This window comes from Cygnus olor, chromosome Z (assembly GCF_009769625.2).
Source record: "Cygnus olor isolate bCygOlo1 chromosome Z, bCygOlo1.pri.v2, whole genome shotgun sequence".
NCBI lineage: Eukaryota > Metazoa > Chordata > Aves > Anseriformes > Anatidae > Cygnus > Cygnus olor.
The window spans coordinates 27,796,162-27,809,983 of NC_049198.1; the positions used below are offsets into that span (position 1 = coordinate 27,796,162).

Below are 13,822 nucleotides of genomic sequence, written 5' to 3' on the forward strand. Positions count from 1 at the left end.
GGCATGTTTGTTGATGTACTTCTAGCCCCTTTCCTGCCATCTCTACACAAAACCAACCCCTCTGCCTGGAGCACCACTGTATGGGTTGCAGAAGATTTAATAATAAAAGCAAAGTGCACTTGTGCAACTTTGCTGCTGTTACTGGAATTTCAGGTCTAATCCTAGCAAACAGGCCAAATTTTAACGTCTCATGTATGCTACTTGACAAATCTAAAATGTGCAGCTTAAAAAAAAAAATACAAGTACAATAACATGCATGGTTGTGGTTAGAAAAGTAGACTGACATTTGCATGTGATAAAAGCACAAAGACTAGATTAGAGAAATCATGTTTTAAGGGATTATGAGGATTTATATATATTTTTTAACTTCAAGAAGTCCTTGGCTAAGCCTTTTCTCCCTTTCCTTTCCATTTTTCCAGAAGAAGAAATTGTGATTAACTTTAGATGGGTATGTTTTTCTGTTTAAAGTGTAAATTAGAATCACTCATTTCTGCTCCTGTCTTCTGTTTTGCTTCATGGAGACAGATGGTTGTTACATAGCTTTTAAGCTTACCAGTACTTGATTGTGCTCATGAGGCTGTGCATCCACTGCATCGCCCTTTAGACCATTCTCTCTTGCCATCATTAGTTACAGTTCTTTTCACTTCTTTTGCTCTCAGACAAGCGCGTCTGCCATCTAGGATGCTCCTCCTTTCCTTTTTGCTCCCTGACTACCACCACCCCTGACAGGTATGCACTGCCTTTAAAGATCAGAGCCTTCACTCTCAACCTGTCTTGAGTGCTGTGGAAAACACAGTTAACAATTCTAGGAAAATTACTCTCCCTTTGCAAAGTTGTAGAGATACCAAGACTCAAGTGGCATGTGCATGGCTCAGCCAGACCGCCTCAGGCCATATCCTTGTAGAGCAGGACACCAGGAGCAGTGGAGACCACTGTTCATCAGCTTACATGGTATGTTAATAAGAGATGTGTGGTCTTGTCCATGGGTCCTCATTATTTATATTGTGGCACATGCTTTTTCTCCCACATTTTGTGTGGCTTTTTTCCCTGTCCCAGCCTTTTGTATAATCAGTATGTTATTGTGGGTAGAAGTGCAGTATTTCTGGATTAACAATTGTTACTGTAAACCCATGGTGTTTTATTGTGGAGTATTGATCCAAGAGGAAAGCAAAGAGATCCCCAAAACCAGGTTGTGTCATCTCTCTGACAAAGCTGTGAATTCCTTCCTTCACCTCCTGCTTCTGCTCAGCCGAGGGAGCTGGGGGTAACACTGTAGGACTGGGACACTTTCCATGCTGGCAGAATCGGACACTTGACCCTGAATGACTCAGTCTGCTGTTTTCACAGTGCACCTGGAGACAATAGCTAGGCTGACACCTGCATTTGAGTTTGCAACAGGCAGAGGTTCACTTTGCATCTCTGGGGCATGAGAGTACACGTATTTCAGGATTTGAGGATGCATTTCTTTCTTTTATATCCATGATTTTTTATTTTCTGTTGTGTTCATGTTCAATGTATCATTCACTTTCATCTCTGCAAAACAGTAAAGCAAAACTGATGTGTACAGCCCTGCTGGGATTTGCAAGCTGACTTGCTAGCTCACTCAGTTCTAACCTAAATAACAAGTATGTGTAATCACATCTGTATCAAAAAAAAAAAAAAAGGAAAAAAAAAAAAGATTTGTTTCCCATAAACTTTTCCAATCAGTCATATTAGGACACGAGTAGAGGTCACTGGACTTGCATTGTGACCTGTGAAAAATCAAGTAGCTGAAATTCTTTCTTAGTTATGTTAAACCAGGTGGACATTTAATGATTATGTGAAGCAAATGTTTTGATTGCATCCTCTCTCTGGTTAGATGCTAACTACTGAGGGAACTTTGTAGTTTGCATAGCCTTTCATGGAGGTTTTGAGCAATGAGTAGTCACTGGGTCAGATTAATCATCCATAGCTTTGTCTCCATGCACTTGACCAGTAGATCTCCTTGTAGCACATCAGCTGCAGTCTAGCATTTTGAATCCAGTTACTGAATACCTCCAGCCACCCTGCAAAAACAGATTTGACACTGACCCATCTTAGAAGCGGGCCCCCTTTTAGACCCCCAACTCGGGAAATCTCCAAGTTGTGAGTTTCTGTAAACTGAGACAAGAAATGTTGCTGTATGTTCGTTTTATTCGTATGCCCTTCCAGTGGCATCTGCTAGGGAGGAGAGGGTGGGTAGGACAGATGGGTCATGGGTCTGACCTCTGGCCATAGCCACTTAGCTTTGAACTGTTCAATGGAAACTAGCTGACAAAGTCTGCCAAAACCAACCAACCAACCAAAAACAAACAAACAAACAAACCCACCAACAACAATTAAACAAATAGAAACAAACAAACAAAAATATATATCCCTCCGCAAAATGCGAAAGCTGTGGTTTTGGGGTATGAACGTAAACCTGGCAGTATGGGGCCACGCTAAGCTCTGGGCACCATCCCTGCCCTTAGCCCCGGCCATTGTGTTGGGGCAGGTTACTTCATTCCTTCCATGCAGAGCTACTTCAATGCTGAGGAAGTGGCCTCTTGGAGGCAAATGTTTCAAGGGCTCTGTTTCTACCACGTCCTTTGTCTTTCCCAGATCCATTATGCCTTCTCTGCCTTTTGTTTTCAAACAGGGTGTGAAATAACCTGCTTTTTAGATAAGAATTTACCAGCTGGATGGCTGCCTGTACACCAAATCTTGCATTTGTTCTGCTGCAGACCACGTCAGGTTTTTTGGTCACTGGGGAGCTGTGCTCTGACCTCAGTTTTGTTTCTACTGTAAACAGTAGCTGAATGAGTTTATTTGGCACCATAATGGTCTCAAAGGCCAAGAGAATAAATACGCGTGTGCTCTTTTGCCTTCAGGCTTATTGGGGCCAACCCAGACATGTGCCTCCATGTTTGACTTGCTGGACTAGGGACAAAATGCTGATACACGTTCTGGGTTCTTGCTTGCATTTATGGCAGGTCTTTCTCAGCCTGAACTTTGAGGAGAGTCCTCTGATGGTGCGTGCCTTGATGCAGGGCTCTTTCAGATGTCAAGCCCTCTAAACCACAGAGTAACAATAAACACATGGTGCATGTGGAGACAGCTGCTAAAATTTGTTCTTCCTGAACAGGATATCTCTGTCTTTTCTTTTTTCTTTCTTTTTCTTTTTTTTTTTTCCTTTGTTATTATTATTATTATTATTATTAATTTTTTTAAGAAAAATGAAATCATTAAATGTTTTTCTTTTTTTTTCTCCTCTGTTTCAGCAAAACCCTAAGAAAAACATTTTGGCTATACGTTCTATCCTCATAGTTTTATCTTGGATGTCACGTTTTTTCCCAGCGGAAAACTAGATATGTATTTTCCTGTTCTTCCTGTACCGGTGTGAAGAACCTGCTGATCAAACTAAGGAGGCCACCAGTAACACTGATGTCTGCTGTGCACCATGGTTACTTGCTGTGAGGGGCTTTTGTTTCTCTCAACAGAAAGCACGGGTTGAGTTTCAGCTACCCTAGAATTTTTCTGTCCTGTACAAGAAACTTCAAAGCATGGCTGGAAAATGTTCCCAAGGAGTTGTTTATGCAGACCTGCTTTATCTGTGGATGGGGTAGTTAGAGCAGCAACCAAAATAAACCAGATTCACGTAAAATTCAGCATCTCTTTGATCCGTAGGTGTAACAAGATGGCCAAATCTAGAGCCCCTCTTTGGACTGACTGTCCTTTGGAGCTCTTATAGTACACGCATGAATGCCTTACAATGCAAGGAAATGAACGTAAAATTACCTAGAAAGGAGGGCCCAGTTCTCGTGAGACCACACCTGGGACATTGTGTTCAGCTGTGGGGCTCCCAGCACAAGAAGGACCTGGACCTGTTGGAGTGAGTCTAGAAGAGGGTCACAAAGATGGTCAAAGGGCTGGAGCACCTCTCCTGTGAAGACAGGCTGGGGGAGTTGGGGTGGTTCAGCCTGGAGAAGAGAAGGCTTCAGGATGACCTTACGGTGGCCTTCCAGTGCCTAAAGGGGGCTACAGGAAAGCTGGGGAGGGACTCTTTGTCAGGGAGTGTAGTGATAGGACAAGGTGTTTTAAAACTAAACAAGGGAAGAATTAGATTAGATAACAGGAGGAAATTCTTCACTCAGAGGGTGGTAAGGCACTGGAACTGGTTGCCCAGAGAAGCTGTGGATACCCCGTCCCTGCAACTGTTCAAGGCCAGGCTGGATGGGGTTTTGAGCAACCTGGTCTGGTGGGAGGTGTCCCTGCCCAGGGCAGGGGGGCTAGAAGCAGGTGGTCTTTAAGGTCTCTTCCACCCCAAACCATTCTGTGATTCTGCAGTGCCCAAAGGCTAACGTCTGACAGTATTAAATACTAATTTGCTTCATATTAAATACCACTTTGCTTCATATTAAATACCACTGAAGCCACTAGACATGTCTCTAAAATTTCCATGGCTAAAAGTCTTCAGGAGATACTTTTGTTGGAAGTCTGTGCCATTTTAGCTGAAGGCACTGTGGAGGACTCTGACCTCTCCTGTCACTTCAGTGCAAGATCCCACTTCTGTCTCAATCAAGCAAAGCTCTTTCAGTCGGCGGTGATCTTGGAAATTATTTCAGCAATTCATGCCATTATTTCATTTATTTATTTTTTATTGTTCTTGGGAATCTGGATGGAAGGTGTAGTAACACCTCATTTCCTTTAGCCCCATGGAGTCTTAGGACTGTTATAGTTGTTAAATTAATCTCTCCCATTGCCCGTTTACTTTTGGAGTCCTTGTTTGGCTATAGTACAGCAACTGTTACTGTAAGCAGAGGTGCAGGGATATTGAGCTGAGGCCTTTCAGAGTCTTTTTATGATGCTGAGGAGTGATTTTATTTTTATTTTTTTTTTTGCATCTGGAGTTCTAGTTCTCTTTCCTCGAGTTATACTTCATGTTCCCCGGAGACGAGAACATTGCATATGGAAAAGTCAAATATTTGTGCATTATTTCAAAAGTGCTTGTACTAGCATAAAAGATCTCATGTACTTTGACCATGTTTCAGAGAAGAGAAGATTGTTTGTGCAACTTTATCAAGTTTTTATTTTTATCCCTCAAGTTATAAATTGGATTTGAGAGGAGTAAACAAAAACAGATTGAATTTAACAGGCAGATTTGCAGGCAGTGCTAGTTACAACAGATGTAATTGTTCTGGGCAAATTACATCAATGAACCTTTCTGTGCTCCCTGTGCACACGTGGGAGTGAGGAACAAGGGGGGCAAGGGGCGAAGGGCTTGGGGAGAGAGAGTGGGTAGGAGAGAAGTCACCTGAACTTTTAATTCCCTCTTGGGGATTAAATCTGGCTTCATCTGAGGAAAATATCCTTTTTTTTTTTTCTTCCCCAGTGTACAGTTTGGTATGGTTCCATTTGTCCTTCTGACCATTTCATGCACTTAACCCCTGAGAGGAGCAGCAGCAGCCTGAGGCACTGAGCACCATCTGAAATGACGTGAAGGAAAACACTGGCGCTGAGCTGCGCTGGCAGCAGGCGGGCTAGGATTTTGTCAGGAAATTCCAAATGAGTATAAATAAATTCTCTGTAGCAACCTCCGGGCTCCCTGCCTGCTGATGTGTCAGGAGTACGCATTCCCTTTAAGGCAAAGGAAAGTGTGCTTCAGACTTAATTTCCTGAAAAATTAAACACTGCAACATTCAACAATTGCTTCTCAGCGGATCAGTAAGCGAAACCCTCACATAGAGGAGGAGAGGTGAGGTGTGAGAGACCGGCTCCCGACTGCTCACAGTGTGGGTAATTGGGGAAAAAGTCGGGGGGGGGGGGGGGTGGCTGGGGAGAGGAGGCACATATGGGTTGTACAGCTGAAACCCAGCCCTGGTTGGTTTTTTAGTATATTAAGCAATGCACGTCTTTCACTTTGGGTGCTCTTTATTTTTCTTTTCTAACTGCAGTGTTTGCTCCGTTCTCTCCCAGGAGCATTCTGCTAGGCTGCTGTCTGAAGGGAGAGCACACTTAGGTCTGGTTTGATGCACCTCTGCCAGCCCCTTGGTTTTTGTTGGTACATAGGAAAGAGCCTTTCTTCAACAAATGCAGATCTTCTAGTTGGAGGTCTGCATTCTGTGCATTCAAGTGGACGGAGTGCTGTGCCTATTTACTTTTAAGTGGAAGAAAGTTAGCTGTTGCTCCTAAAGTTGCTTGTTTTCATTATTGTTCATAGACTTTCAACTCTAAGCCAGTGCTTTTAGTTACTTAAAATGTGCATAAAAATCACTTCTAATACTGATGTTTTCCTTATTTTCTCCAATTATCACTTTTTTAACTTTTTGAATAAAACTAGTTCATTGGTCTGAACTATTTTAAGTGTGGAGAAAAAACTCGTAGTGTTCTTGGAATATTCAAATCACTCATGCTTTTGAAGTTCAAAAAGCAGCATATGTCTTATCTCACACAAGGAATCAGTACTAGATTAGTATAAAAGGGGGTAGGAGGGAACAATTCCCGGCATTTGAAATATAATTCTGATTATGCAGCATAAAGTATTTTCCTCATGGAGGTTAAGCATGTGACAAAATAAAGTCCTTTCAGGACTCCTAAATACAAATGTTTGTAGAATCATTCTTGTAGAAGACAATTCTTCCATTTTTTCCCACCCTTTGTACAGCTGTGATATCAAGCTGAAACTGTCAATCAGTTTTAAGATACCATGGCAGGCTTATATCTGAGGAGTCAAGGTTCTTTCCTGATGGTTACTCCTATTACAATAGCCCTATGTATCTGTTCGCTGCTCCTCACCTTTCAGAGATTTATAGGCACAGAAAGGCAATGACATTGTAAATCTAAATATTTTTGTTCTGCGATTCAGTTCTCATAGCTAGTACAGCCTTTGCTTGAGCTGCAGCACGTAACACTGATGCAGTGTTGCACTAAGAGATGTCTTCAGGCATAGACAGGTCTGTCTAGCATCCAACATTGCTATGGGGAGTGTGGATGTGATTGGGATAACTGGTGAAGGAAGGGAAAAATGTGGAAGTTTGCTCCTCTTCTGCTTTGCAAGCACTCGGGGGTGGGGGTGGGGGTGGGGGGGTCGTCGTGAAGCCCATCCTGTATTCGTGCCTCAGTCTTCATCATCCTTTCTTCTAGAGTGATTTTACTTGTGATGAGGAAGTGGTATTTAGTAACATGGGGTAACATAGTGTCAGAAAAGTGGGGCAGGTAGTGATGCCACATTGTCAAGAGTTGGCAAGGGATGTAGGGGATCTTTGGCGTTTCTCCTATGCAGCAAAGTACAGCATGCTGTTTTACCTCATATTCCTCAGCACCACCAGCTGAACCAGTCAGTTAGCCTGGATTTACTGGGATGTTTTGTCAGAAAGGAGGGTTATGGTGCTCTGACACTGAGTGCTCTCCTCCTGTGGTCAGCAGACACATTATAAGGCTTTCTACTAGGCTGTAGGGAGCATGTGAATGGTATTTACTGTTTGCCTTAAATTACATCATTTTGCTAGTCAGTCTGATTTGGAAAGCATCTTTTAAGTGAACAGTTTTCATTTGTCACAAATGTGCCCAGAGCCAGTAACTGTGCACATACTAGAGAGTGAATGAAATCAATGCTTTGGGGAAAGACGAAGGGCCGTTCTCAAGCAGACAAATAGTGCAAGATGAAAAATATGTACATGAAATCAGGCGCTTGGAAAGCACAGATTTGTACCATTTTGGATTTGCCTTGAAAGCATCTGGTTTTCAAAACCAAGTAAATGGGATTGAGATGCACCTAGTTTCAAGCCAAGAAGGAAAGGATGACTGTTAACTCATTTCATTGTTCTTATCAGGGACACTCAAGAGGCTCGCTAACTTTCCTGTGAGGAAATGAGAGTCCTTCTGGGGAGAGCATTTCTTTTTGTGGCTGAGCCATCTAAATCCCCACCAGTGGTTTGCTTTCAGTGTAAGGCAAGCTCTTTTTTCTCACAACAGGTGGGCTGAGGTGGCATTGGAGGAGGAGGACTAGGAAAATGCAGCAGTGCAGCACAACCAAGGATGCGGCCTGCTGCTTGTCGCTGTACAGTGGACCAGCTGGTCGCACTCAGAGCCACAGTGCACCCACAGACCAACCTGTGCCACTGCACTTCACCCTAGTGGACTCTGTTTTTAGGGTAGTTTCTACCCAGAAGTGGCAATGCTGTTCGCAGCAGCAGCAGCCTCTGCCACGGTTTCTGCTCAGCCCTTCCGCACTGCTGGTGGGGCAGTGTGTAAGAAGCTAGCAGCTATATTCCTTCCCCTTCCCACCCATGCCCTGCTTCCTTGCCAGCCTTAGCTTGATTTCCCCTGGGATCTGTGAGTCAGAAGCTGGGATGGGAGCAAAAACAGACTAGCCTCTTAGTTTCGAGTTTTCATGGCAAGCGGCCTTGAGGTGATACATGTACGAGATGTTCCTGCCACAGGGCTGCCAGAATTAGAGCTGTTCCCAGAAAGTGACAGTGGGTGAAAAGGAGACTTATTATAGAGCTCAAATAAGAGAGTTGTCAAGAAAATAAAGCAGATTTTGAGAATTTTGATAAGGGGCCACATTATAGTCAATCACTTTTTTTTTTTCAGGAATAGATTTTTTACAAATAAGGTCAGTCCTTTATTCAGGGTTAATTAATTTGCGTTACTTATATCCTGTATTTTATATTTTAAATGAGATTCTGTTTGACCTGCAAATTTTTAGTTCAGGAATTCTCCAAGGAAAAGGTTTGGACACTAGAAAAACTGGAGGGAGGGAGGGAGGGAGGTTTTGAAAGGTGGCTTTTGCTGCCAGCTTGCAGAAATAACTGTTGGTTATGGTTACATGCTGTCCAGATATATACTCTGTAGGTAACTGTTTTTTACCATGTGAAAGAAAACGTATAACCATGTTTTAAAAAAAAGTCATGTGACCTTAAAATGCCTGTCCAAAGATCAAAAAGGCTATTGACAATATTCACAGCCTTTGCATAGAAGGCTGCTGAGCATTCTGAGCATTTTCTATGTTACACCAAAACACCCCGTTTTTCATAGCCATGAACAGTAGTCCGCAACAGATAGCAAATGTGCAGCAAAGGGAGAAAAGTAAGAAAAGCCAGTGCCCTCAATGAGCTTAAGAAGTGGTTTGTGGTTTGGGAATTGAATCTTGAGCCCGTGGCAGTGGGACGTCCAGGCTAGTGCATCCATCTGATCACTGGTGATAGCAAGGTGAGAGCTGGCTCATTGTTTTTACTATCACACTATGCAATCAACATTTTATTATGTTTTTATTACAATAATCTTTGTATAACGCTAAGCAACTAACATTTTTCAGGATCAGAGGAACTTAACCTCTTGAGAGAGACTTTCCTCACTGGGTTGATCTAAAGCCCAGTCAAGTAAATGGAAAGACTTCAGATGTTTTTAACAGCCTTTGCATTGTGGTTGTGATTTCTTTTGTTTTTTGGTGGGTTTTGTTTGTTTGTTTGCTCTATTGCCATAATGGTCTGTTTCTTCTAGGAAGAGTATGGCATTAAGACAGCAGTTCAGTTCTTAAATCACGCTTTTTTACCACTGTTCTGTGGTAACAGTGACATCATAGCCCAGTCTTTGCTTTCACAGTGTAAACAGAACACTGCAGACATCTGTATGAGCCATCTTTCTTCAACACTGCTGCTGCTAATGTTCATTTCCATTGGTGATGTCCTTAATTCACTTCTCTGAGGCTTGCTGCTACAGACACCTGAGCTGTAGTCTACACACCTGGAGAGAAAAGCCTCTTTATTAGACAGCATTGTAGTTTCAGCCTTTTTCTTTCCATTGCCAGGGAAGTTGCTACCCTCATTTTTTGATCACAAACCTCAATCCTAAGTACTGAGTATTTAGATGTCAGACTTAAAAGTCAACACACAGTTGGGGTAGTGACTCGTAAATTGAAAGTAAACTTAAAACTGATATTTTACCATTTCTCTGCACCTCATTTTTCTTTGAGAATAAATTTGCAGCAAGCACTTTTACAAGGGAGATCTATATCTTTGGTAAAGCATGCAGTAAATGGAGTTCCTCTGTACAAGGAGAATCCTCCGCACCTGTAACTGCAGGGTTGGTGTCAGCGTCTGTCATCCCTCATCAAGCAGCTTCCTGGTTTGACTGTCCTTTTGGGGCATGTGCAGTCACCTCAGGCAGTCTGTGCTCCACATCTATGGCATGCTTCGCAGCAACACAGTATGTTTTAGCTGCAAAGTGAAAAATAAAACACCTAATGCTCCTGCTGTGCCTTAGGAAAACTATAGGAACAAATTCCTATCTCTGTAGGTACACACACACACACCAGTTCTTGAAATAATAGTAATAAAAAAAAATCTGATACTTTGATTTTATGTGTCCTGTCCCGCTCCCTCCCCGTGAAAATACTGAAGAGCTAGGTTGAATTGTTGGAGAGCTAGTAATTTCATGACAAAAGAAACCTGTTATAATGGGTGTGCTGCAAGGCTAATGTCTATTCTCTGAGTGTTTTTTTTTTTTTTTTTTAACTTTAATTGAAATACCAACACCTGAAAAGGAAAAAGAAAGGATGTTTGTTAATTCTACAGTTTCCTTTTAAACAAATGCTCAGTGTTATGTGTCTTGGTTCTTTTCAGAAGTCAGGACTGATATTCATCTATGTCTGCTAAAGACCAGAGAGAGAAATGAATAAAAGTAGTATTGGGAGGTGGGGGGGAGGGGGGGGGGGGAGGGCAGGGGGGGAAGGCCTCCACTCTTTTTCTGTTGCAGTAAAGAATCAAAAAGGAACTTTTTTTTTTTTCCATCTTCTCTTTTCCTTCTCCAGATAACCTTTAATACTGAAGCTAACACATAAAAATACTGCATCTATTCCATTTACAACAGCTATTGCTTTTTTCTTTTTCTTCTGCAGCATTCTTTATGAATTGGCTTATGCCATAACTCTGGAAGGAGACTCTGTTATTCATAATGTTACTTCAATGGAGAAGACTTCTTTAATAGCAGTCAGATCCAAGATAAAAATGCCTTAGAGCAGATATCATAACCAGATGGGGAGAGAAGGCTTTAGATGTGATGTCTGTATTTTTTAAGGTGCCTTAGCCTTTTCAGAAATACATTTTCAGTTGCTTCTCTTTGCTCTTTCTGTGCCTTCCAAGGTGGCTTTACAATAAAGCTTTCCTAGCCTGCAGAACCAAAACTCTGCGTCTGCCCTCATTTTTTATTCCCCACTCTTCTCTCTCCCCAAAAGTCTTCAAGCACATCAACTAAAGGTCCTGTTTTTTTCCAGTTCTCCTGGTCTGGGAGCAGGCATGATTAGTGTGGACTTGGGTAGGGCTGACTCAATACTTTAATATACTGATGCTCTTGTGTAGTGCATTGGATAGGATATAACTTTATGGAAGTTGGCAAGACTGGAATGTTTGGACAGAGCCAGTCCCAGCAGTGCAGGAGACAAGAACAGAAGAGTGCATTTTTAAAATGTTGCTTGTGTCCTGTCCGTGATTATCATGCAGTAGGGAGAGGAAAATGAACTCTTGCATACTTCTGGAGAAATGCATTAATAATGACAGTAACACAATGAGGCCTCTGTGCTTTATGAAGTATCTTACTTCACAGGTACTTGCCTAAAAGCATAATGTCTTATTGCAATTAAAGACATTTCAGAAGAAAATGGCAATGTCTGCAACATTTTCACAGACAAAAGTGTGTGTGTGTCTTCACATACTTTTTCAGTGTAACGCAACGATGTGATTAAAATTTGCCTGAGGTACTACAGAGACTGGGGAACAGTCCTTCTAATTATAGCAGTGTCTCTGCTCAGCTGGCTAAGGATGAGACAAGAAGCCTAACAAGAGCATTTGGCCTGTCCGGCATTTGCTGTTGTACTTCTATGTGTTTTGGGATGAATGGGGTAGGAATCTCTTGCTCACTTGAGGTCTCTAAGCATGAGACAAGCTTGCCATTCCTCCTGAAGAGCATATAGGTACAGCCTTCTCTGAGATTCATCTCTGAGGTACTTGCTTGTATAGCACTTGGTACTCACCTAGCAAGGTCAGAGGGTAAAGGCATCCATGGTTCATCCAGGACCTAAGGACTGAAAGGAAAAAGGTCTGCACTCAGATCTTTCTCTTATCAGACACTTATCAGGTGTTTGCTCCTTTCCTTTTCATTATATATATATTTTTTCCTTTAAAAGCAACAAAACCACTTTTATTGCCTGAAAACAGCCATCCATTTTGCTTTGTTCCCATGCTTAACAGGCACACCCATTTTGGCCCTTTCTCTGAGACAGCAAAATGCACAAAGGCTTGGCGCAGCTCCTGCATGCTGCATTGTTGTTGTTGTTGTTGTCAGATTGCATGCCTGACCCTTGTTTGTCTTAACGCACCAAGAAATGTCTCCAAAGATCAACTCTTAATACTGGGATTGTGTTGGTGGAGTGTTCATTGTGTTGTTTTAAGGAGAAGTAATATGCGAACTCAGCTCCACAGACAGCCTCGTGCTTGTGGAGTGGCAGATATGAACTGTGTCCTCTTACTGCTGCCGGCTTAAGCTGAGGACCAAGTGGATTTATTTCATTGTGAAGACACTTAACTGCCTGCAGGTGTTGTGGACAGGTTTAGCGAAGGATTCGGTGTCACTGTGGTTTTTTGATTATTTATTTTTGATGGGTTTTTGTTGAGCAATCTCAATACTATTCCATGAAGGACAAAAAAATTATCTGAGATTCCAGTTTGGCTCTTATGACTTAACATGCAATTTGCATGTCTTTTTAGAGGTTTTATGAATATTTTTTCCATAGATGCATTAATTCTTAAGTCCTGGGACTTTCCAAAGAGCCCGTTTCTCCCTCCCCCATCCAACACTTATGCATTGTGCCCAGGGACAGCTTACAGGAGCTGCCTGACTACACCGGTGTAGTGATGGGAGAATCAGGGATGTCGCTGGATAGGAAGACAAGAACCGAGACAAGCAGAGGAAAGGGACTGGGAAGAAAGAGAGAACAGGTAAAGTTAGTATGATGGAGCTTGAATTTACATGGGCTGGGTGAAGTGCCTAGCAACAAGCCCAGGATGAGGGATGGGGGTATAACCAGATTTGGGGTTAGAATTGGTGGAACAGGTGTGTGGACATGAATGGAGAAAATGGATGAGAAGCTCAAAGTGCGGGAGAAAGGTAGAAAAAGCCCAGGAAAATACAGGCAATGGGAGAGTAGGCGCAAAGCTTAGTGTGCAGGGGGAGGGGGAAGGGTGATTAGCCTAGGGCCAGGAGCTGTGGGCTGTGGAGAATTGTTTGTCAGTGGAGAATGTGGAGAACAGAGCCAGGATGAGAATCTGGGAACCGACAACTGAATCCAGGGAGGAAGAGCAACTTGGAGGTTGCTCTGTCTCATTCCCTCCTGCCGGTGGGAGTTCTGGAGGCTTTTTCCCTGCCCAGCCTTGAGGCAGTCCTGCTGTAAGGGGCTGTGTGTGCTTATGTGCTTGGAGTATGTGTGCATACATGTATTTTTGCTTCCACTTCGGTATTTAGGTGGCTATTTTGGGTGCATCTATAAGTAAATACCACAGCATACGGACAGACTGGCTGTCCAGCATAAACATGTGGTCTGGGTGGGTTGTTTGTGTCTGTTGGAGGCTCTGTCCACATGCTGCCGTTTGCAAGACGGAGATACCGATGTGTTCAGGTCAGCCCCACTTGTGTCGCTGTCGTGGTGCCTGCCTGACTCCGATCTCCATCCCATTCCCAACTGGGGAAGGTAGGCTTCCCCCGAGCAGCATCCTGCTTCCGTCTCCTCCTTGGGGGTGTCCCCTGCTAGCCAAAAGCATAAAAGATCGGC

At 42.9% G+C, this 13,822-nt stretch overlaps 1 protein-coding gene across 9 annotated transcripts in view; it reads left to right on the forward strand.

Annotated features, from left to right (window-relative positions):
* Window positions 1–13,822, forward strand: part of KANK1 (KN motif and ankyrin repeat domains 1) — a 127,565-nt gene that overhangs the window by 84,518 nt on the left and 29,225 nt on the right. The window contains exon 1 of one of the 9 annotated variants that reach the window (XM_040539925.1): window positions 5,606–5,752. The exons of 7 other annotated variants lie outside the window; for them this stretch is intronic. The gene's annotated coding sequence lies outside the window, so the exon portion shown is untranslated. Of the gene's footprint in view, window positions 1–5,605; window positions 5,790–13,822 lie in introns of those variants that run through there. One more of the 9 variants, XM_040539924.1, reaches the window with a different exon arrangement.